General features: G+C 44.0%; 1 pseudogene; it reads right to left on the bottom strand.

Annotated features, from left to right (window-relative positions):
• Nucleotides 1-3,565: 3,565 nt before the first annotated feature.
• On the bottom strand, nucleotides 3,566-4,875 carry LOC118651801 (annotated as a pseudogene).
• Between the last annotated feature and the right edge of the window lie 19,054 nt (nucleotides 4,876-23,929).

The following is a 23,929-nucleotide window of genomic DNA, read 5'->3' as shown; positions in this document are numbered from 1 at the left end:
CCTGAGACTGTCCCAGTGCCCCATAACAGCCGCTCAATTTTTTATTAGTATCAATATGTTGACATATTAATAGATTTCTTATATTTTTTTATTATTTTTTCTAAATATTGTCCATTATATTTATATTTTCACATTTATTGAAAAAAACTTGGATCAAGCATTTATCTAAAATGTGTTATGTTCCTTTATATCAGTAGTTATGTTTCCATTTTCATCACTTGTTTATTCTATTGTATTTTCCCACTAATTTTTTTTTTATCAGACTTGCAAGAGTGTTATATCTTTTATTGGTCTTTCAAGAACATGCTTTGGTTTTATTTATCAAATCACTTGGTTTTGTTGTTCTCTATTTTATTAATTTCTGGTTTTATCTCAATTCTGTCATCAGCTGGCTTGCTTTATGTTTATTGATAGTTCTTTAACTTTTATGGGTTGAATTCTCACTTCATTTATATTCATGCTTGTTTTCTAACAAACATAGTGCTGTAACATTTATGTTGAGCATTCTTTTGACTGGATCCTGTAAGTTTTTTTTTTTTTTATAAAGGTCTCATTTTATTTGTGTTCTATAATTGCAATTTTTGATAAAGAGACAATTTGTTATTGCTACATCATCAAATTTATTAAGTGAGTTGCTTATTCTCCAAATAAATATTTTTCAATTAACCTAAAGCCCCAATATATCTTAAAACTTTCTTAAGTAGGAAGCTTCTCAACTGTGGCCATGGGAGAGGACACAGCTGCAAGTCACTAGGCAAGACTAGCTTGTCCTGGATGCATTTCAAGAGGTGAAGGGATTAAGAAGTATGAATTGATAGTTATGAAACGGTCATAGGGATGTAAAGCAGAGCATAGGGAATATATTCATAATATTGTGATAACTATGTATGGTGCCATTTGGGTCCTAGAAAAATTGAGGGAACACTTTGTAAAGTATATGATTGTCCAACCACTAAGTTGCACACCTGAAACCAATACAAAATAATATAGAAAGTAAACTAATTGAAAAAGAAAAAAAAAAGTGTTACATGTGGCTTGCTGAATTATGATTTCTATTCACATACTGTTGTTTTTGATTCATTGCAACCTTTCATTATCTTTTGGGAAAATTAGTATTCATTTTATCACCCTAATTGTATGGTACAATCCTCAAGTCTACTTTATTTCACCAACATAATAACATTTGATGATTTTTATTATATTTATTTACATTTCCCAGTTTATAAGAATTGTCCTCAGTTGCTCTCCTGTTTTTTATCTTTCCCAATCCTCTTTCAGCCAGAGAAGTTCTCCTTTAACATTTTTTCCTTAATGTGTTTTATTTGAAAATATTGAAAAATATGAAAAGTAAAAATAACCTGTAAAAAGAAATAAAACAATAAATTCTATGTCCCCAAGCCATCTTTCCAAAAATGATCACTACTGATATATTGGTGTATTATTTCAATTTTCTCCTGTATGTGTTCATACATACACACATACACATCACACACACACACACACACACACACACACACACACACATACATGAATAGCTTTATGTAGGATTATTTTTAAAAAATGAAACCAGGTTATTCTATATATATTCATCTCATAGTTTGCTCTTTTCACTTAATGAATCATTAGCACTGGTTTTGCTTTTAATTTTATCTTTACCTTGTCATTTGTAATTTGGGCAGTGAGTAGGAATGACACCATGAATTCACTCATTACTCTGAAATAGAAACTCTCTTTTCATTTCCCTCAAGGTTATTTGTGTCTCTTTTTGACATTAAAATATTTTCTAAGACCTTGCAAAAGTTGCTAAATACCATCATAAATTGACAAAAAAAAATCTTTCAATCTAAAAATTAAACATAATTTATACATGGTTAGAAGTAAAGAGCTAAAGGCAAAGGACTTTCTATCATTCCTCAGATCTGAAGACCAACAATTGCATTTCATATGCATGGGAATTCCTTAAAGTCCAATTTTAGAACATGATAAATACCCTGATCATTTTATCTTATGATGAATCTTTTCTTAGAGAAGGTTGAATTTTCTAAGTGACAAGTTAATTTAGGATTTTTCAATTAACAGGTAAGTGAGTTTAGCTTACATATTTTTTTCAAAAATGTTGTCTTTAATAAGAATCAGGGCTAAAATTACCCCTAAAATGAATTGGTGTGTTAATTTTTCTAGTTCCTAGAACACTGTGAAATTTATGCATTCTTTTTCTTTATTTTAGAGGTTGATAAAAGCCAACTATAAACCCAACTTGGACTCTTTTGTGGGGATGGGAAATTCTGAATTGGGTGTTCATTTATTAAATAACTAGATGCCTGGTGCACAAAATTTGTGCACTGGGGGAGGGTCCCTCAGCCCTGCCTGCACCCTCTCGCAGTCTGGGACCCCTCAAGGGATGTCCACCTGGATGTCCACCCAGGGAACGGGCCTACGCCAACAGTTGGAAATCCCTCTAGCAGTCTGGGACCCCTCGCTTCTTACTGCCTGCCTGCTCACTGCTCCTTACCACTCAGCTCACTACTCCTTAGCACATCCATGGAGGTAGGAGAGGCTCCTGCCACTGCCACTGTGCTCACCAGCCGTGAGCCCTATCTTTCTGTGTAGTTGTCCGTGGACCATCTGCTCTCTTCCTTCTCACTTAGGGTGAGCAGCATGTGAGGAAAGAGTGCACTGTTGTGGAACACAGAGGGCTGTCCGGAGCTGAGGGGAGTGGCCAGGCCCATGGGGTGAGAGGTGGACACAGAGGATGCTATCTCACCCTATTGTGGGACAGGCTGGCTGGCCTTCATCTGCCTGACCCCACCCAGGGAGGGATTGAGCAGGGTGTCCGCCTCTCCATTCTCCATCCTTCCATCTGTGACACCTGTCACCCTTTCCAGGCCTCCCCCAAAGTGAGTTCAGCTCAACCCCTGAATGTAAAAGGGCATTGGGGGGGGGCGGGGGAGGCTCCACTCCAGTGCCCCATGATTCCCAGCGACAGAACCTGGTCGACAGGACCTGATCTCAGGATGGTGGCACAGCTGCAGAACGTAGATCCATTTCAAGAAAAGTTGGGAATGCAGACTTTTGTATGAGCCCCTATTCCAAAAGGTGGCAGTTTATTCACATTGTGGCAAAAACACCTTCAAGAGTAAAATCAGTGGGTAAAGTCAGGGCCAAACCAGGCCATTTCCTCATCCAATCTTTATGAGGCGCATGGACAGAACCAAGTCTCAGCTTTTCGCAGAACACTTCCGGGTTTTTTTTTTTAAGCCTAAAGGACAGTAGTCTGTCTCCATTCTTGTTCTTTGGGATTTTTGCATCATTGGATAAAAGGATACGCACATTGGGGCATTCCTATGGAGATACAGTATTCCAGTTGCACCCATGTGACCACAACAGCGCCCCTCAGAGGGAGGAAGCCGACAAATGGGGAGCAGGGAATTCTGAAAACCAAAGCGATGACAGAGATGCTAAATCTTTCCTTCATGTGTCTGACACCCCTCCTCAGGCAGCCTGAAGGCCGGGCGTCTGCTGGACTTTCACCACTTGATGTCCTGGCAGGCTGCCCTGGACCCTGCTAGGTGGTGTGCAGGGCCTCCTGGGACCAGGGAGAGTCACCCTCCACCCCAGCCACTCCTGGTACAGCTCCTGTACATGGCGCTGGTCTCTGGGGGCCACGCTGGGATGGCAGTGTAGATGCCTTCCATCTGCTGCAGCAGTGCCCTGTCTGCACACCCATCGTCTGCCTGGGCCTGGCCCCTGCCACTTAGGCATGCCCGGCGCAGGCCAGGACCTCCACGAAGTGACAGGGGAACTTGCCCCTCTACAGCTTCAGGACCACATTCTGGATGTTCTGAAAGCCATAAGCAGCCTCAAAGCGTAGCAGAACCTTTCCATCCCTTTCAAGGGTGACCTCCTGGAAATCTTTGTTCCTCAGGGTGCGGTAGGTTAGCACTCCCACGTCCTCGTTGAACAGCTCCTTGGCCGTGTGCCTGAAGATGCGCGCCAGGTACCTGTCAGAGCTGGCACCCTCACCTCCTCCTCCTCCACGTCTCCAAACAGAGTGCCCACGGCAGCGTCATTCAAGGCAAGGTCACTTTGCTCCATTATCTGGACAGTTTCACCTGAGGTTAACATGCAGTCAGCACCCTGGGAAATATGTAAAGCCTTGGGAACATCTCCTCAAAGGGCCTCGTTTCTTGTCATAACACAGGGCCACAGTGACATGGCAATCTTGTCTGGGGACGAGTTCTGCTGACTGGTGAAGCAATCCTTCACCGGAGAACCCATCATCTGCTGGGGAGACTTGGCTGTGCAGAGGTGGGGGTGATGGGGTGACCCAGCACACGCTCTGCATTTCGGTCCCAGCCGGGGCAGGTGGAGGTCAGCATGGGTAGCCGGGGCTCTTCCTCACAGTGCTGGCAGTACCAACACACAAATTCCTTCTGACTCTCCAGGATGCTAAAGTCCGAGGCTATCTTCATGTCAAAGACAGTGCACCCCAAGGCTTTTCCGGAAGCCACAGAGCCTTCTGGATGCTTCAGTGACACTGAGGCTGAATTTAGCAGCAAAATAAGGCAGAGACTGAGGACACATGGACACTGCCAGCACCTTGTGCTGTGAGGTATCACATTTCTTATTAAGGTTCAGAACACGGAAGAAGTCCTTGGCGTTCTGCTGAGAAACTTGGACTCCTTCCTCTGCGGTCACACAACTGTCACACGCCAGGCAGTCACTCAGAAATATCTTGGCATCGGCCAACTTATGGAATTCTCCCTTCTCTCCATTCTCCTGAGCCAGACTCCAGATATTGACTGTGGCATTCTCTTGGTCATCGGTTTTTGTTTTTTTACTACATTCCTTCCGTGTGCAGTGATCACACTTCATCTGGAGTGGGGTGGGCGAGGGCCAGTGCTCATGACATGGAGGAAGCACAGGGAGAGCAGTCAGTCACCGCTGGTCTCCCCTGGCGCTGCTGGCGGTATCCTTTCTTCCTTGGGGAGCATCTAGGGAGGGGAAGCCTCCGCAGTGCCTGAGGCCGAGTTCCAGGAGACCAGCAGCACTGTTGGGATCCTGCGGGAGGCTCTGGTCTATTGGTGCCTGTGTTGTCCTCTGGAGATTGAACCTATAGCACTACTAAGGAAGCCAGTCCCCACTTCTGCCCCACCTCCACCACTGATTGATTGGAGTGTGAGGGCCAGGAGGAAGGACCAAGAGGCCTGCCTTCCAGCTGCTCGCTAGTCCCCGCGCCACTCACTCAGGTCCCTGTTAATCATCCCCTGATCAATGGGAGCCTGCGGACCGGGAAGGGAACAAGCTCTCTGCCTTCTGCCTGCTCACCAGTCACTGCTGCCACAGATTCATTGGAGCCTGAGGGACCCCGGTTCCCCCGTTAACCACCCCTGATAAATGTAGCCTGAGGGCTAGGGGATGGACCGGTCGTTATGGACCCTGGGTTTTTATATATTAGGATGACATCAGTTTAGGTCTCTTATATTCAGTGCTGTTTTCATTTACATTTTCAAGTTTTATTATACAAGTAGAGGTCCGGTGCACAAAATTTGTGCACTGGGGGTTGGGGGAGGCCCTCATCCCTGCCTGTGCCCTCTTGCAGTCGATGACCCCTCGCTCCTTACCGCCCACCGCTTGCTGCTCCCTACCGCTCACCTCGCTGCTCCTTACTGCTACCGAGAAGGCTCCCGCCACCACCGCTGCACTCGCCAGCCATGAGCCTGGCTTCTGGCTGAGCGGCACTCCCCCTATGGGAGCGCACTGACCACCAGGGGACAGCTCCTATGTTGAGCATCTGCCCCCTGGTGGTCAGTTCATAGCAACCAGTCATTCCACTGTCTGGTCAATTTGCATGTTAGGGTTTTATTATATAGGATAGGATATTGAATGTGAACTGTAAATGAAAAATAAAATTTAAAAATGAACCAAATAAAATTTTAGATCTGAAAATATTTTTAATATATAAATATATATACATATATATATGTATATATATTTCTTACCTGAGGATGTTTTTAAAATAGAATTTTAGAGAGAGAAACATCCATGTGACAGAGAAATACAAGTAGGCTGCCTCTGCCTCTGCCTCTGCTGACCCACTGGGATCTAACCTAAACCTAAGTATGTGCCCTAACCTAGAATCCAACAGGAAATCTTTGGTGTAGAGGTTGAGACTCTAACCAATTGAGCCACCTAGCCAGGGCAGATCTGAAAAAAAAAATTTAAAGGTACTTTCAGGCCCTGGTCAGTGTGGATCAGTAGTTAGAGTGTCCTCCCATGCACCAAAGGGTCATGGGTTCAATTCCCGGTGAGGGGCCCGCGGGCCGGATCCGGCCCGTTTGAAATGAATAAAACTATTGAAAAAAAAAGACCGTACCCTTTTATGTAATGATGTTTACTTTGAATTTATATTAGTTCACACAAACAGTCCATCCATGCTTTTGTTCCGGCCCTCCAGTCCAGTTTAAGAACCCATTGTGGCCCTCAAGTCAAAAAGTTTGCCCACCCCTGCTCTAGAATCAATGAAAAAAACATATCCTTAGGGGAGTACTTAAAAATAAAAAAAAAAATGCTCATTTGGTTATGTGGATAGTGCTTCTGCAGGCGGACTGAAGGGTACTGGGTTGGATTCCGATCAAGGGCACGTACCTGGGTTGCAGGCTCAATCCCAGGTCCTGGTCGGGGATTCAGCAAGAGGCAACCAATTGATGTCTCTCACATTAGTTTCTGTCTTTCTCCCTCCCTTGCACTCTCTGTAAAAACAAAACAAAACAAAACAAAAACAAAAAAAACAATGCAAAAATGTCCTAGGCGAGGATTAACCAAAACAAACAAGCACCCATCCCCATTGTGATTATTGAAGGAGCATATGAAGTATTTGTTGAATGAACAGGAAGGGGTGGGACTTTGCTTTTTAACTGTTTTAGCAACTCTGCAAGCCAGAGGGTTTATTTTTTATTTTAATTTTTATTGATTGGTTCTTTTAGAAGACGGGAGTGAGAGAAACACCAGTGTGCTGTTCCACTTATTATGTTCTCTTTGATTGCTTCTTGTCTGTGCTCTGATCAGGGATCCAACCTGCAACCTTGCTGTATCAGGAGAAGGTTCTAACCCACTGCTCTGCCGGCTGCCTATCAGGGCCCCTCAACAAAACCCCTCTGGCTACCCTGGCCCCTGCTGTGAGTTGGAGCTCTTCTGCCACAGCAAAGGTTTGGGTTCCATTCTGTCAGGGCACCTACTTAGATTTTGGGTTTAATCCCCGGTCGGGGATGACTACTGCTTGTTGAGGTCTGTGTGCTCTAGTCATTCGGCCAAGAGCTGAGGTTTCAATGCCGACATGGCCGACTCTGTTCCCCGCACCCCCGCTCCTCCATCGAGGACGACTTCAACTCTGGCAGCTGCGTGGCCTCCGCCAGCATAGGCATCCTCAGGGGTAGGTCGCTCTCCTGGCTCACCAGGCCTGGCTGCTGCGCAGTTGCCAGGGGAGGCGGATTTTCCGGTTCCCAGGGAGAGCGCCCTCCATGCCCGACTCCCAGGGAGAGCGGGGACCCCGAGGGAAAGCACTTCTGTCTGCCTCCCTTTCGGGGCTCCAGGCCTCCTAGCTGGGTGCTGAGACAAGGAAACCAGAGCCCTTCCTCCTTGGACCCTGTCATCTTCAGTGTAGAAAGGGATGGATGAAAGCCTCAGTGGCCTTTCTGGGCATCTTTAAGTGGAGATGTTAGTTTTTAGGTGAAAATAAGTTTATTGTGTAATCAATATTGTGTAATCATTGTGATTACACAATAACCTGAATTGAGTTATCTGCTGGGATGTTTGTGCTTTAGGGCATGTGAATGCATTTTATTTTATGTGACACAGCCTCATGTCCCGGCCTCCTGCGGCATGCAGCAACACCCAGCTGGTCATTACGCTTCAGCCAGTCATTACCTTGAGGGCAAATTTGCATATTCCTTCATTATATATATATATATATATATATATATATATATATATATATATATAGATTGTTTAAAGTACTTGAGAATTAAAAAAAAAATCATGCAACTGTATCTGTAGTCTGTTCCTTTTTCTTTGTTAAAAAATTTCTTTATTGTTAAAAGTACAGATGTTCCCCCCACCTCCCTTTCCCTCTCTGGGCTCCTGCCCCCATCCCAGGCCTTCATTGCCAGTATTGTTTATCCTTGACTTTTCTCTTAATCAGTCTTGTTTGAAGCTTGTTATGGTTTGTTAATATTTTTAAGGAAACTGCCTTTGATTTTGCTTGATCATTTTTATTGTTTTTAGTACTTTAGTACTTTTTAATTTCTTCATTAAACTTTACTTCCTTTTAATCTCTTGCTATTTTTAAGCTTTTTCAAACCAAATAATTGTATTTATTTTTTGAAATATTAAAAAAAGAACTTATCCTGGCTAATGTTTACTCCTTAGCCATATGCCATCTTTTAATACAAAGGATTTCAGCAAAGCACTCAAGACCATAAATTCTTCCTATTTGGATTTGCTTCGATGTCTTTTAATAACTACTCTAGTTATACTTGCTTTAAAATCTTATTTCACTTGAAGGTGTTCTGTTAAAGCAAGTCACTCTATTTTATGTATTATGTCTATGGCAATTTTAGTAGAACTGCAAACATTTTAAACATTTTTTATGGCATTGAAAATATTCTTCAGTTAAGCTCAATCAAAAGGGTTTATTTGGCTAAACTGTAGGAAAGCTTATAACAGATAACATAAATTTTTGCTTATTATTTTCTTTACCACAACTTGTAAGTTAAATGTAATAGAACTAATAACATTTATGTTGAAATTTTATATTTAAATGACTAAATAATTCTACATAATAATCATATTTTTATTTTTGAGTATGTAAAATTTTATAGCAAAATACCATAAATATTAACTACTTTTTCCCAGAAATTTAAAAAAACATTAATCAACTCAAACTATAAATTTTATCAACTATATATTATCTGGAATGCATGTGAATTGTAAAGAGATATAAGCAGCCTGAATTAGAAAAAAGAAAACACAGTATTCAAAAGAGAAGAAAAAAGTAGAATGGTGTAAAGGGACATTTTTTGAAACTATTTTTGTTTTTAGTGTAACTAAAGTTACTACATTTGAACAATATCCCTTATAAATTTGAATAATTACCAGAATTTTTGGATTAATCAATATTTTCCTAGATTTAAAGATATATTATAAAATTTTATTTATATTTTCTTTTTCCCCCATGTTTTAAAAATAAAGATCATAATTTGTATAAAAAGATTATTTCCCTTAAAGTATTAAATAACATTTTCCAAAATATTTTCCCAGAATAGATTTTATCAAACAAACTAACTAAACCTAACCTAGAATTAAAAAACAAAAACAACAAACCAGCCAAACAACCACTAAAACAATTAGTTTCTCTAAGAGCAAAGTTTTATTGATAATGTAATATGCTACGTTTGTATTTTGCCAAAAATATTCAGCTTCACTTAATACTCCCTGGATTTTTCACAAAGTAATTTGTTCTTTTTTTTTTTTAATTAAATCTTTATTGTTCAGATTATTACATTTGTTCCTCTTTTTTCCCCCCATAACTCCCGTCCTCCCAGTTCCCACCCCACCCTCTGCCCTCCCCACCCACTGTCCTCATCCATAGGTGTACGTTTTTTGTCCAGTCTCTTCCCACATCTCCCACACCCCTTTCCCCCCCAAGAATAGTCAGTCCATTCCCTTTCTATGTCCCTGATTCTATTATAATCACCAGTTCATTCTGTTCATCAGATTATTTATTCACTTGATTCTTAGATTCACTTGTTGATAGATGCGTATTTGTTGTTCATAATTTGTATCTTTACCTTTTTCTTCTTTTTCCTCTTCTTAAAGGATACCTTTCAGCATTTCACGTAATACTGGTTTGGTGGTGATGAACTCCTTTAGCTTTTCCTTATCTGTGAAGCTCTTTATTTGACCTTCAATTCTGAATGATAGCTTTTCTGGATAAAGTAATCTTGGTTGTAGGTTCTTGGCATTCATCACTTTGAATATTTCTTGCCATTCCCTTCTGGCCTGCAAAGTTTCTGTTGAGAAATCCGCTGACAATCATATGGGTATTGCCTTGTAGGTAACTGAGTTTCTTTCTCTTGCTGCTTTTAAGATTCTCTCTTTGTCTTTTGCTCTTGGCATTTTAACACTAGATTGCCCAAGGAAGTCATTTTGACTGCTTTTTAATTTCAATTAGAAAAACAATTATGTATATAAGGACACAATGTCTTAGAACTTTGTGACTTTTTGTACAACATATAAATGTGTTTATTAATAATTGTAGTTACCTCCCCCCTCCTTCATTTCTGGTATATATATATATATATATATGTGTGTTATACCTATATTGCCCAAAAGCAGTCATTTTGACTACTTGGGAAATTTTAAATAATCAAATGACTCTTATTTTTGAATTTAGTAAATTTCTTATATGACCAGTTCGGCTCTGTATGGAAATAACAGTTTTCATTTTTTTTCGATTACCGTCACATGATAACATACAAGTACATGATAAATTGTCGATACTTGATAAGTTGCAGTTGCTCAATAAGCTAAACTGGTACTTGTTATTCGAATCTTTATGCAGTGATACTTGTTCTAATAAGTTGTTTATTGTATTTCTTTTGCCCCCTAAATTCATGAAAGAAATGTCGAATAGAAGTGAGTTATTGGAAAAGCTAAGGAACATAAGTGAAGAGTGCTCCGATGTTATTCTTTCACAATGCAGTCATTTTGACTGCTTTTGGGCAATATAGGTATATACTAAGTTTCAGTCTTTCTAGTGTTAATTATGATGTGTCTTAGTGTGGTCCTCTTTCAATTCCTTTTGTTTGGGGTTCTCTGCGCTTCCTGGACTTATAAGTCTGTTTCTTTCACCAGGTAGGGGAAGTTTTCTGTCATTATTTCTTCAAATATGTTTTCAATATCTTGCTCTCATCTTCTGGCACCCCTATAATTCTGATGTTGGTATGCTTGAAGCTGTCCCAGAGGCTCCTTGCACTATCTTCGTATTTTCAGATTGTTTTTTCATTTTCCTTTTCCGGTTGGGTGTTTTTTGCTTCTTCGCATTTCAAATCTTTGACTTGATTCTTGCACTCCTCTGGTCTGCTGTTGGGAGTCTGTATAATATTCTTTATTTCAGTCAGTGTATGCTTAATTTCTAGTTGGTTCTTTATCACAACATCGAGGGTCTCATTAGATTTCTTGAGGATCTCACTATATTTATCGGCGGTCTAACCAGTCTTTTCGAGGGCCTTACTAAATTTATTGGCGGTCTCACCAGTCTTTTCAAGGGCCTTACTAAATTTATCGGCGGCTTCTAGACAGTTCTTGAGAGACCTTAAAAGTGTGGTTTTGAACTCAATATCCTCTATTTCTGTCATTTCTGTCCTGTTTCTTTGTCTCTGCGTTTTTTATGCTTTCTTGGTGCACCCCCTTGTGGTCTTTTTGCGAAGTCTTGTTGTAGTTAAGCCTTGATTGTTATAGGTAACACTGGGGGGGATTTGACCTCCAGGCCAACTGGCTATGAGAATCAGCTGTGTCTGCAGTGGGAGAACTTCTGTGCTGGATCTCTAGGGTGGCACTAATCTAGCCTCTGCCTGAGGCTATCCCGCAAATGCCTCCCTGCAAGGCTTGGGTAGGGCAGGTCCCAGGGGATCAACAGGGTGGGCAGAGCAAGCAGTTATGGCTGCTCTCAGTCCTGTCCCCAGAGGCTCTGCCGCTCAGAGTCCCAGCAACCGCTGCAAACCTCGGAGAGAAAGCTGCCCTTAAGTTCCAACCGATGCCAGACAGTCCCGCTTCTCCTGTTTGAGTCTGAAACAGACAACTGCACCCTCAGCCGCCAGCCCGCTCCGCACGCACCTCCGTACCTTAGTATTTTCCGCACTGCGCCTCCTCTGAGTCTCAGTATGCTTTTCTCTTTGCTTCTAGTTGTAGAATTTCCCCTCAGCCAGCCTTCCTGTGGTTCTGGGTGATGTCCGTTCCGTCTTTTAGTTGTATTTTTGAAGTGGTTGTGCGAGGCAGCAAGCTCCGGTGTTTACCTATGCTGCCATCTTGGTTTCCTCGACACCTAAACTTTTGATTGGCTTCTGACAGTAATTTGTTCTTGAGATTCTTTAAAAACCTCATTGCTTGTCTGGCCAATGTGGCTCAGTGGTTGTGCATCGGCCCATGAAGCAGGAGGTTGAAAGGGCGAGTCGTCGCGGGGCCTGACCACACAGCTGGCGGCCTCGGGCACCGACTCCCCAGCCCACGGAAGGAGCCCGGCGCAGGCTGCCACCCGCCCGCCGCCCCCGGACCGGACCCACGCAGCAGCAGCGGTGGCAGGGTGGGGCACGTGCCCTCGCCCGAGGAGATGGAGGAGGAAGCGATTGCCGGCGCCCCCGGGAACAAGATGGAGGATGTGGACTTCCTGTCTAGGCTGGAACTGGTCGATCTGCTGGACCCCCAGCAACTGGACTGGCCCCTGGAGCCCGGGCTCAGCTTGCCCTGGGGGGGCGGGCCTAGGACTGCGCCCTCCATCTTGCCCTGGGTCCTCCAGTTTTGGGGCGTCCGCCATGTGCTCAGGAGAGTGCCTTCTTCCCGGAAGCCCAGGCCCCTGCTGGCCAAGTCCAGGATTTCCGACTCGTGCCTGGCCAATCGGCAGGGCCCACAGTCCCCTCCCCTGCCCTTACTATAAAACCCACAATCCCATCAGGCCTCGCCCTCTCTCGGCCACTGGGCTACCGTTGCATCGGTGAGTGTGGTCGGGGAGCCGAACTAGTTCGAAATGAAGGACTCTTTGCTTTTGCATCGGACTGACGGGCTCCCTGGGGGTCCTGGGAACCTTGAAATCTGGGCAGAACAGAGGTAATGGTTGGATTCCCAGTCAGGTCACATTCCTGGGTTGCCAGCTCCATCCCTATTACGGGGTGTGCAGGAGGCAGCTTATAGATGATTGTCTCTCATCATCTATTTTTCTCTCTGTCTTCCTCTCTCTGTAACTGATTTTAAAAAATAAAAAAAATAAAAAACACCATGGTCTGTCATTCATCTAATGACCACAAGTTAGTAGCTGTTATAACAAAATTTACATACTGGCAAAAATGTAATTGCATTTAGAAACGTCAAAACCAAAATACAAACAAATATTTCCCAGGTCTTAAACACGGGGGAGACGAGTTTTGTGTGTGTGTGTGTGTGTGTGTGTGTGTGTGTGTGTGTGTGCGTGTGAAAGGGACTGGGACTGAGGCAGACCTGATTCAGCCAGGTCTAGAATGTGTAGGTTCTTGACTTCTTGCATTAAAGATTTCATGATAAGAGCGAAGGTGATTTTGAGAGTATAATGATTAAATCTGAGGACTGAAACAAAGGAAGCGCTTAAGATAGAAGAGCCAAGATCATAGTGATAACCAGAGCGGTGAGCCGAGGTCTTTCCCCAGGATCCTGTCTGGCGACACTGAAGAAAGAGCCCCGCAGACCAGAGGATTTAAGCAAAAGTGTGGGAACTTTATTACAAGCAGATTCAGACTCCCCGCAAGGGGAGAGGGACCCCATAGCGGGCTGCCCGTTGAAGCCTTGCGGTCCAGGGGTATGTATTTGCTACAAGCCTGCTCCATGTCTACCTGTGTCCTCACCTGATTGATTTCCTCCTTCTTGCCCAGCACGGACCTGAACTTTCCCTGTTTCTATGTGTGCTTTCTCTGTCCCTGTGCTGAACTTTCTCTGTTTCTATGCGCACATACACCTTGTTGCCACAGGCCTCCCTTGGTTTGCCATGACTCCCGCTTTGAGTCCAGAAACATTTGATGATTTCTGCTTGGTTGGTTCCTGGGATGAGGCTGCTCAAACTGCCTTGTCTGCCCCTGCCTATGTTCCACCTGCTTTTGTTTCCACTGAACCCCTGCCCTGTCACTCTGCATTCAAGTTAACTCTCTCAATAGCAACAGGAGTGAGCCTAGCAGAGCTTCCTTGGCCCCTTGGAAAATTAGGCAAAAGGGAGGGCTCTTTGAGGCAGGTTTAGGGCATTAATCCTGGATGAGCTGGTGCTACCTGTGCTCCCCTGGTTGAAAGTCTTGTTGGGACCCTTAGAGCTTAGAAGAAAAAGAGCACAAATGCATGCCTGATGAAAGAAGCAGGAGCGGAGGAGGGGCAGAAACCCTTTGTCCTTAGGGTTTTTATCCAGTTTTTAAAGGCAGGAATTTTAGGAGAGGGCTCAGGGGAGGATCTCAATAGAATATCAACTTTCCAGGTGTGTCCTTTAATATGCTGATTCATCAGAATGAACCTATTGAGAGGTCAGGATCATTTTCTGGTCAGTTTCACCTTCAAAGAATGTCACTGAAGAGGGACCAAAACCGAGACAGGTCTGCCTCAGCATGGACTGTGTAAACCATTTGCTCCTAAGTGTCTTTGGTTAAGGAAGATGAGACCTTGTGATTTATTATCTGGCTGTAAATTGCCCAGCAATTTAACTCTCTGACCTAGTTTCCCCTTGTCAAGGAATTTTTCTAGCTTCTTACTAACCTGCCTCGTTTTGTCAAATATACATTTATTTTTTTAAAGGTTAGGTATATGGGCTGGCCTTGAACTATATTATCAAAGAATGATTTGTAATGGACACTTGTTTAAAATAATAAGAATTTATTTAAGAGTATTGTATTAGGAGTGACAGATTAAACTCAACCCCTTTCAAACAAAAGGCAGAAGAATTTTAGCACCAGGATGAGACACTGAAAAAGTATTGCAGAACATAGAAGGAAGGAGGTAAATGTGATTAGGCCATCATTTTTACAAATTGGTAGTAAGTACCTCCCCACAGAGGCTGGGAAATAGGGGTGATACCTTTCTTGATGATTATATCACAAAAGAATGGCTCTCAAGTCCTTGAGAAAAAAACATGCTTGGTTATAGAAGATTTACAACTCAAAGTGGATGAAAAAGGATTTACAGTCACAAATTGTCTAAAAAGAGGAGATTGTTATCCTATCTAATAATAGACAAACACGGTAATTAACCGTAGCTCCGACACGCTTCCCATTGGTTAATCAGGGCGATATGCAAATTAACTGCCAACCAAGATGGCGGCCGGCAGCCAGGCAGCTGAAGCGAAAAGGAGGCTTGCTTGCTCCAGCGATGGAGGAAGCCAAGGTTCCCCGCCTGCCACTGCCGGCCTCTGAGCTGCACTCTGAAACAATGTTGCAAACATAGAACCTAAACAAACCCCAGAAACCTGCTTTCAGCCAGCCGGGCTTCAGCCAGCAGGACCGCAGCATTGATTCAATTATAGAACAAACCCAGATCCCTGCTTTCAGCAGCCGAGGTCTCAGAGTGGAGCCAAGCCTCAGAGCTAAAGCCGGCTCTCAGCTCCAGTGACAGCCATAGAAGGTAAATAAATCCCAGAATTAAAAAAAAAAAAAGAAAAAAAGAAGTTGGGAGCTTCAGTCACCCGCCAGCCTGAAAACGGCCCTCAGCCCCTCACCCAGACTGGCCAGGCATCCCAGTGAGGACCCCCACCCTGAAGGGGTGTGACCAGCTGCAAACAGCCATCATCCCCTCACCCAGACTGGCCAGGCACCCCAGTGGGGACCCCCACCCTGAAGGGGGTGTGACCAGCTGCAAACAGCCATCATCCCCTCATCCAGGCTAGCCAGGCACCCTAGTGGGGACCCCCACCCTGAAGCAACAAGATAGCAGCTAATTTGCATACTGAAGGCGGGTGGCAGTGGGCAAGGCTGTCTGTAGTCTAGGACCAGATCTGTGACCCTGCCGGGCGGGGGGCAATGCTTGAGTCTGTCCACGGTCCAGGACCGGATCTGTGACCCTGCCGGGTGGGGGGCAGCGCGGGATACTGTCCACTGTCTGGGACCCGGATTCATGACCCTGCCAGGCGGGGGGTGGTGCTTGAGGCTGTCCGTGGTCCTGGGACCCGGATCCATGACCTGGCGGGCAGGGGGTAGTGCTTGAGACTGTCGGCAGTCTGGGACCCGGATCCGTAACCCTGCCGGGTGGGGGGCAGTGCTTGAGGCTGTCCGCGGTCCCGGGACCTGGATCTGTGACCCTGCCAAGCGGGGGGCAGTGTTTGAGGCTATCCGCGGTCCCGGGACCTGGATCTGTGACCCTGCCGGGCGGGGGGCAGTGCTTGAGGCTGCCCGCGGTCCCGGGACCCAGATCCATGACCCTTCCCGGCGGGGCGGCAGCTTGCACAGGGGCGGATCGGCCGGGGTTGCGCAGGGCAGGACACCTGGCTTCCGCCCAGCCCCAGTCACTCTGGGCAGGTGAGCAGTGTAGAGAGCCTCTGGACAGGGGAGGCATGCCGGCGGAGGGCGGCCTGTACTCCCCACATGGCGGTGGTGACAGCTGTGAGCGTGCCAAGCAGAGCCTGCAGGCTGAGCTGAAGTAGTGCCTGCAGGCCATCAGTGCCCAGGAGTGGCTGCGCAAGATCCGCCTCCTGGCCCAGAAGGTGCAGGATCACAGGGACAGCCACCGTGGCGGGCCAGACTGACGTTCTCCTGGCCGCACCACAGGGGTTTGCGGATCTGCAAAGCCAGAGGCCTCCAGTGTGCACATCCCCCCATGGTGTGCGAACATCCCCCAGCACACTGTCACCCTCCCATGCCTGCAACAGTTGCAAACCAAGGCGGGCACAAGTTCCCCCTGCCTCTCCACTGCACTTCCATCAACCTGGCATGCCTAACACCCCTACAGGATGTGCACACATCCCCTCTGATGCCCTCATGTTCTTTGGAGAGTGTCTGGGTGTTCTGGGTGCTGAGGGTGGGCGCCTGTGAGATGACAGTGAGAGGGCGGAGTGGTGATTCTCTGTTCCCACAGAGGCCAGTGCAGCTACAAGATCACCTCTAGGGGGTTAATGCAGGTGCTGAGGTGGGAGCAGATGCAGACAGACACACCTGGTGGGCATGGGTGGCCCTCGCTGAGGTGCCTTCGGTCAATGTTCAAGATCAAGAACCCAGAGGCGGAGAGGAATTCTGTCCTCTCAGTGAAACAGTGGGATGGTCGGGGTGACTGTAGAGGAGGAATGTGCACTTTGGGTGCCAGCACCCATGAGCGAAGGCTGCCCTGACTGAGCCTCGCTTGCTTGGGGCCTGGCGCACCCCTGCTGGGCAGCGGGTGACAGGACGTGCTTTTCCAAATTAATGAGAGAAAACGTTGATTCTCCTGTTGCCCACGAAGGTGGAAAGTGAAGTGGGGAGACATGTGGGGAGTGAGCGAGGTTCCCTGTCTGGGGGTTCCAAATCTGCTGTTGGTTTCTTTCACCGCTGACTAGAGATATACAGGGTGTCCCCCCAAAATGTATACACACTTTGAATACCTACTAATTCCAATGGTTTTAAGCATAAGAAAGAAACAACAATGGAGCTGTTATCTGTTAAAAGTGTGGGCACAAACAGGCAGTTGGACATTTCCTGAGGGGCCTCAGATTGGAATGGGTAAAAGCCAGACTGAGGGGCCCTTCCCCCCACCCCCACTCCAGTGCACGAATTTCATGCACTGGGCTACTAGTAACATAATAAAAGCTAGGAAAATTCCAGAACAAGCAGAATAGGGAAACTAAGATATTAAACAGCAGTTTGCAGCCATCTAGTAAATCCTATCTTCCCTAAACCAAGGACATTTAAGAGTGAGTGGTTTACACTTCTCCTTCCCAACCAGAGGGTAAATAGCTTAAATCATCCTACTCAGGGAGGGAGATGACAAACATCCAATTAGTGCTATTTGCAAACCATGCCCAAGGACAGACAAACTAAGAGAATAAATCTCATCTTGGTATATCAGCATAAAACTGATGAATATTCCCCTCCAGGGAGCATGCCTGTGCCATTCCCTTCCCCATCTCCCACCCTCACAAGCAGGTATCCTCATCCCCTTATCTCTAAGGGACCCCATAAGACTTGCAACTAGGGGAGCAATAAGCAGTGGAAGCTTGTCCTGGGCTGACCCCCTGAACTTGTCTCTCCAAGGCCACCTTTTCTCCTTTTTCTTTGACTTCCCAGTGAGCCAAAGCAGCCCAACCTAGGCTCTCCTGCTGCTTCTATGTTCTTCCTTGTTTCACTATCCTCAGTATATTTTTTGCTGTGGTCAATAAATTCTTGCTTGCTTTTCTACACTTTGTCTCTTGATTGAAATCTTTCCTTCAAGAAGACAGGAACTGAAGTCCCGTCATCTTGCTGGTAACAAGATCAGAGTACTATAACTAAGAAGAAACTTGTCTAAGATTATTATTTGTTTGTTTGTTTATTTATTGACTTTAGTGAGGAAGGGAGGGAGACAGAGAAGCATCATTGTGAGAGAGATACACCAATCAGTTGCTTCCCATGTGTCCCTGGACCTGGGATCAAACCCCCTACCTAGGTATGTGCCCTGATTGGGAATTGAACCCTCAACCTTTTGGTGTAGGGGATGATCCTCCAACCAACTGAGCCACACCAACCAAGGTGAAACTTGTCTAAGATTTAATCAAGCTGAAGATAATATTAGGCTGTCTTGGTCAGTATAAATCCTTCATTGACTATTATCACATAAAATATTGATTGAAATTAATTTATAAGAAATAGAGAAAATAGATAAAAGAAATTATTTTATTTTTCATGAGCAAAACTCCATTTCTTGGTGGAAATCTTTCCTCTTTGAAAATGCTGTAGGCATTTAGAAACTCTGGTACAATACAAATAATTATATATGTAGAATTATAAAGATCCAAGTCATGAAATAATATATTTTCAGAATAAAGAAATCTTTGTCTAGCATTACAACAATAAAAGTCTATTTCTGATTTAAATGGGAAAAATAAAACATTTTATGTCTTAACTACAAATCCCCATCCAGTTTCCTATAACATAGTTAAATTGCAGTAAAACACCTATGTATAAATGACATGCTCTCATGTTAGGATGTAAGTGCTTCACCATAATTTCCTGATCATCTATAAACCTGTTTGGTAAATCATTGCTTTGCATGCAGGCTCAGATACAATTTGCATGCCTTTGGCATTGAGGCACTATCAGTCTAATGGATTCCAAATTACATTAGAACTTTAATACATTTTAAGTTAAAAAAATGCTGAATTAAATGTGTCCTAGTGGGTTCAGGCTTTTCTAACAGAATACCATCGAATCAGTGGCTTATAAACAACACAAATTTATTTTTCACAGTCTGGAGGCTGAGAAGTCCAACATTCAGTGTTTGGTGCAAGCTTGCTCCATATTTCATACACAGCCATCTTTCTAGCTGTTCCCTCGTGTCATGAGGATTAGATTTTAGGGGGACACAGGCATTGAGTGAATTTTAGGGGGGACACAAACATTCAGTCTACAGCTTTCTGACTCTGCACCCTCTCTAATTCTTGTCCTTCTCACATGCAAAATGCATTCATTCCATCCAAATAGCTTCCAAATTTTTAACTTGTTCCTCTGATCAACTCTAATCCAAGGTCTCATCTTAACACTTAAACTATAAATTGATTCTATTGTACATTATCACAATATTTTTTTCCACTTTGACTACAGTGTGTTTTTATTATCTTGTAAGGATGATAATAGAATGAAAACATTTGTTAGAAAAGATTGCCTGAAATTTTGTCAAACTCCTTTTTTTAAGTTTTTTTTTTTTTTTTTCAAATAAATAGTGTCAGTAACCCATATGGGTAATTATTTAAAGTTATGATCAACAAGAGACTTCCCAACAGTGATATATTGACAAATCTTATTGTGAAATATAGAAAAATATATCCATGCTGATATTTCATATTTAATTTTTTATGAGGACTATAAAATTCAATGAGATCACTCCATGTAACTGAGAAAAATCATTAATAAAATTGAGATTTTATGTAGAATTCTATAAAATCAGCTTCATAACATCAACCCACTCTGCTATCAAAACAGAAAATTACAATTGGAATACTCTTAGTAAGAAACTAAATTCACTGACATGCTTGATCTTCATGAATTGTTTAAAAAAGAAACATTAGCTTTTTATATTAATTGTAGATGCTTAAGCATCTAAAAGATGGGTTTTAAGGTTGAATTAGTGATAATAAACATTAAGCTTTTATTAACAAAAGAATGTTAACACTTTATGTTTTAAAAATGAGTGACCATAAGGCTATATATAGAAATCATGAAATGTGTGCAATAATGCAAAGAATTTGAGAACCTAAATTTTACAGGGAAATAATCAGTTCTTAAGTCTGTCAAGAATCTATTCAAATCACAGTTAGACATTGGCCTTTAATAAGCAAAATTGCAATGGGATTCATCGCATATGTATATAAATGTTTCAATTCTTTGTGTATTGATGTTTTATGACAATTTAGTTTCCAAAGTTTTATTTCTTCAGGAAAGGTCAAAGTTTTTTTGATTGACATTAGTTTGTAAAACTCTAAAAAGCTTAACTCTGCTTCACAATTTCATAGCCCTCCAACTGATTTCCTCACTATCTTTGATTCCTTGTAGCTCAACGCTGTCTCATTTGGTACAGTGTTCCATCCCTAGGACTGACAATAAGCAAATAATTAATTCAAAATGCAAATTTGGGATGCATTTGTGTTTTTAAATACAGAGAATAAATCAGATAATGAATATTTCACTAAGTTGTTACATTTTAAATATTTTATCTTTTTGTTTTTCCAAATTTACTCTAGTTACTTAGAGAAGATGTATATGAAGTAATGTTTTTAGTAGATACTTAATACTTGAAGGGATGAAAGCAAAGGGGTTACAAAGCTAAGTCAGCTGCTTTATTTTAGGTTCCAAACGAAGTGAGGTCATTTTAATACGGTTCATGAATACTCTGCTATGTTGTCTTACTGTTCTTTGGTTAAAGAACTGGGGCAAACAGAATTCTCACAGAATGACAGAAAGAGGGCCAAATGACACCTGCAAACATAGTGGATTGCATTGCAAAACATCCCTGAACATAGGGAATCTCAACCTTTTATAATGAGCAGCTTACAAGCCTGTGCTTTGTTCTGGAGAAAGATATTATCTTTTCAATTCCGAAGAGCAAACACACCTGCTATTTAATATGGAGGGAGGCATTATATCTTCAAATGCTATAATAAGCCTGCTTTTTTTGGAGGGGGCATTATTTTCCAAAGCTGTTTGTTATACAAATACCCTTAAAACTTGTTCAGTTATATTTTCTGCATGTAAATAACTTGGAATTTATTTCTTCCATTATCACAAAAAGACAACAGATGAACAACTCTTAAGATCCATCAGATACTTGATGTTACAGGGCAAACCTACACACTAAAAACTGTAATATAGAGAATCAGATTTTTGCAAGAGAATCATACCTTTCCAAGAGTAGAAGCTACTGGAGCCAGAAACTAGTAGGAAAATGTAAACTGTAATTGATAACCTACTGGAGACTGAGTATAGAAAAGTTGAAGAATTAACATTTTCTGGAGTCTCAGTCTTAGGTGGACACATACATTTCATAATGTTATACCCTGGAACCCTAACAGATTCTCATGGTAAAAATTAAAAAAAAAATCTAATGCATCAGCAGGTGTAGAAAAAACCTAAAATTTTGCAATATACTCAGAGACTTTTGCCCATAATCCCTTCAAAGGGAACTACTTCACTGAAAATGGAGGAAGATAAGTACCCAACTTCGGCGTGCTTTAGCCTTTCTTTCTCACCTGAGAAGAAAACTAAAGGCTGACTAGCACTTGTGAAGGTAACAACTCATGGGCACAAGTCCCCTAAGAGACTGAGAATTAATTATAGGGTTGCAGAACACTTTCCCTTCCCCACACTTTACTGCCACATCAACAAGGCTTCTGTATAATAACAGAGCATTACAGCTGATATATTGCAAGGTTCGGATGCTATTTAAGAAAAAAAGTTTCTAGGGAAATCTAAAGACGAGAAAAGAGAGGAAAACAAGGACACTGGAGAAAATTGAAGTTTCAGGCACCTACAACTATAGCAAAGAGTAAGCAGAGTGAAACTAGTATCCAAATAAACATATCTACACTAATAAAAGAGAAACATGGTAATTGGCGTACGACCGCTACCCTTTTCATTGGCTAATCAGCGAGATATGCAAATTAACTGTCAGCCAAGATGGCGGCCGGCAGCCAGGCAGCTTGAAACTAACATGAGGCTTGCTTGCCTCAGTGACGGAGGAAACCAATGTTCCCCACCTGCGGCTGCAGGCCTCTGAGTCTGCAGTTTCAAACACTGTAACAAATACCGCCAGACTTCAGCCAGCAGATTCGCAACATTGTATGCAAAGGCCAGAAACCTACTTTCAGCCAAGCCTCAAGCTAAAGCTGGCACAGAATAAAAAAAAAAAAAAAAAAAAAAAAAAAAAAAGGAAAAAAGGAGCGTTTGGGAGTTCAGTCACCCCCAGCCTGAAAACAGCCCTCAGCCCCTCACCAGGCTGGCCAGGCACCCCAGTGGGGACCCCCACCCTGATCCAGGACACCCTTCAGGGCAAACCAGCCAGCCCCCACCCATGCACCAGGCCTCTACCCTATATAGTAAAAGGGTAATATGCCTCCCAGCACTGGGATCAGCGGAGCCGCGAGGCCTCCCGGCACCGGGATCAGCGTGGCAGGGGGCAGCGCCCAAACCCCCTGATCGCCCTGTGGCTCTGTGTGTGACAGGGGGTGGGGTCACAACCTCCCTATCCGCCCTGCTCTGTTCCTGATAGGGGAAGGTGCCCCAACACCCTGAAGGCCCTGCTCTGTGCCTGATAGGGGGGAGCTCCCCACCCCCCTGATCGCCCTGTGGCTCTGTGTGTGACAGGGTGTGGCGTCCCAACCCCCGCCCCCCACGGGCCCTGCTCTGTGTGTGATGGGGTAGAGCCATAACCTCCCCATCGGCCCTGCCCTGAGTGTGACAGTGGCGGCGCCCCAATCCCCTGATCGGCCCTGCTCTGTGGGTGATAGTTGGCGGCGCCCCAACCCGCTGATCTGCCCTGCTCTGTGTATGACAGGGGGCGGTGCCCCAACTCCCCTATTGGCCCTACTCTGTGAGTGACAGTGGAGAGCTCCTCAACCCCCTGATTGGCCCTGCTGTGTGCGTGACAGGGGGGAGCTTCCCAACCACCTGATGGGCCCTGCTCTGTGCGTGACAGGGGGGAGCTCCCCAACCACCTGATGGGCCCTGCTCTGTGCGTGACAGGGGGTGGCACCGCCACCTCCCCATCAACCCTGCCTTGAGTGTGACAGGGGGCGGTGCCCCAACCCCCCAATCGGCCCTACCCTGAGCGTGACTGAGGGTTGCATCGCAACCTCCCAATCCGCCCTGCTCTGTGCATGATAGGGGGCGGCGCCCCAACTCCCCAATCGGCCCTGCTCTGAGCCCAACCAGGGGCTGCACCTAGGGATTAGGCCTGCTCTCTGCCACCCGGGAGCAGGCCTAAGCCAGCAGGTCGTTATCTCCTGAGGGGTCCCAGACTGCGAGAGGGCACAGGCCGGGCTGAGGGACCCTCCCTCCCCCTCAAGTGCACAAATTTTGTGCACCGGGCCTCTAGTATTTTAATAAAAAGTAAAATTTTATTTTTTCAATGCATAATAACCTTTCTTAAAGTCCTATATTGTAAATATGAATTTACAGTAACAATTATATAAAACTGCATTGCCCTGGCTCATCTATTGCCCCTAAAATTTCAATAGCTTTTCTCTCCCACGTGTTTCTCTCCACTAAGTCATAAATGTCCAGTAGTTCTGGCTACAAATCCCTTTGTTTTTTCTCTTACTTATTCAGAGTTTGCTTTATTTCATAATGTTTGATATTTAGCCATTCCATGTTAAATATGCGAGGTACCATAATGGACAAATAATAACAATAATAAAATGGCAACATAGAAATGACACTTGACCGCAAGGATTCTGCATTCTAGTGGAGGAGATAGATAACATCCAAGCAGGAGTTGGTGA

This window comes from Myotis myotis, unplaced genomic scaffold (assembly GCF_014108235.1).
Source record: "Myotis myotis isolate mMyoMyo1 unplaced genomic scaffold, mMyoMyo1.p scaffold_m19_p_3, whole genome shotgun sequence".
Taxonomy (NCBI): domain Eukaryota; kingdom Metazoa; phylum Chordata; class Mammalia; order Chiroptera; family Vespertilionidae; genus Myotis; species Myotis myotis.
The sequence above is the reverse complement of the archived record's forward strand: the minus strand, read 5'-3'. Positions and strand labels throughout refer to the sequence as shown.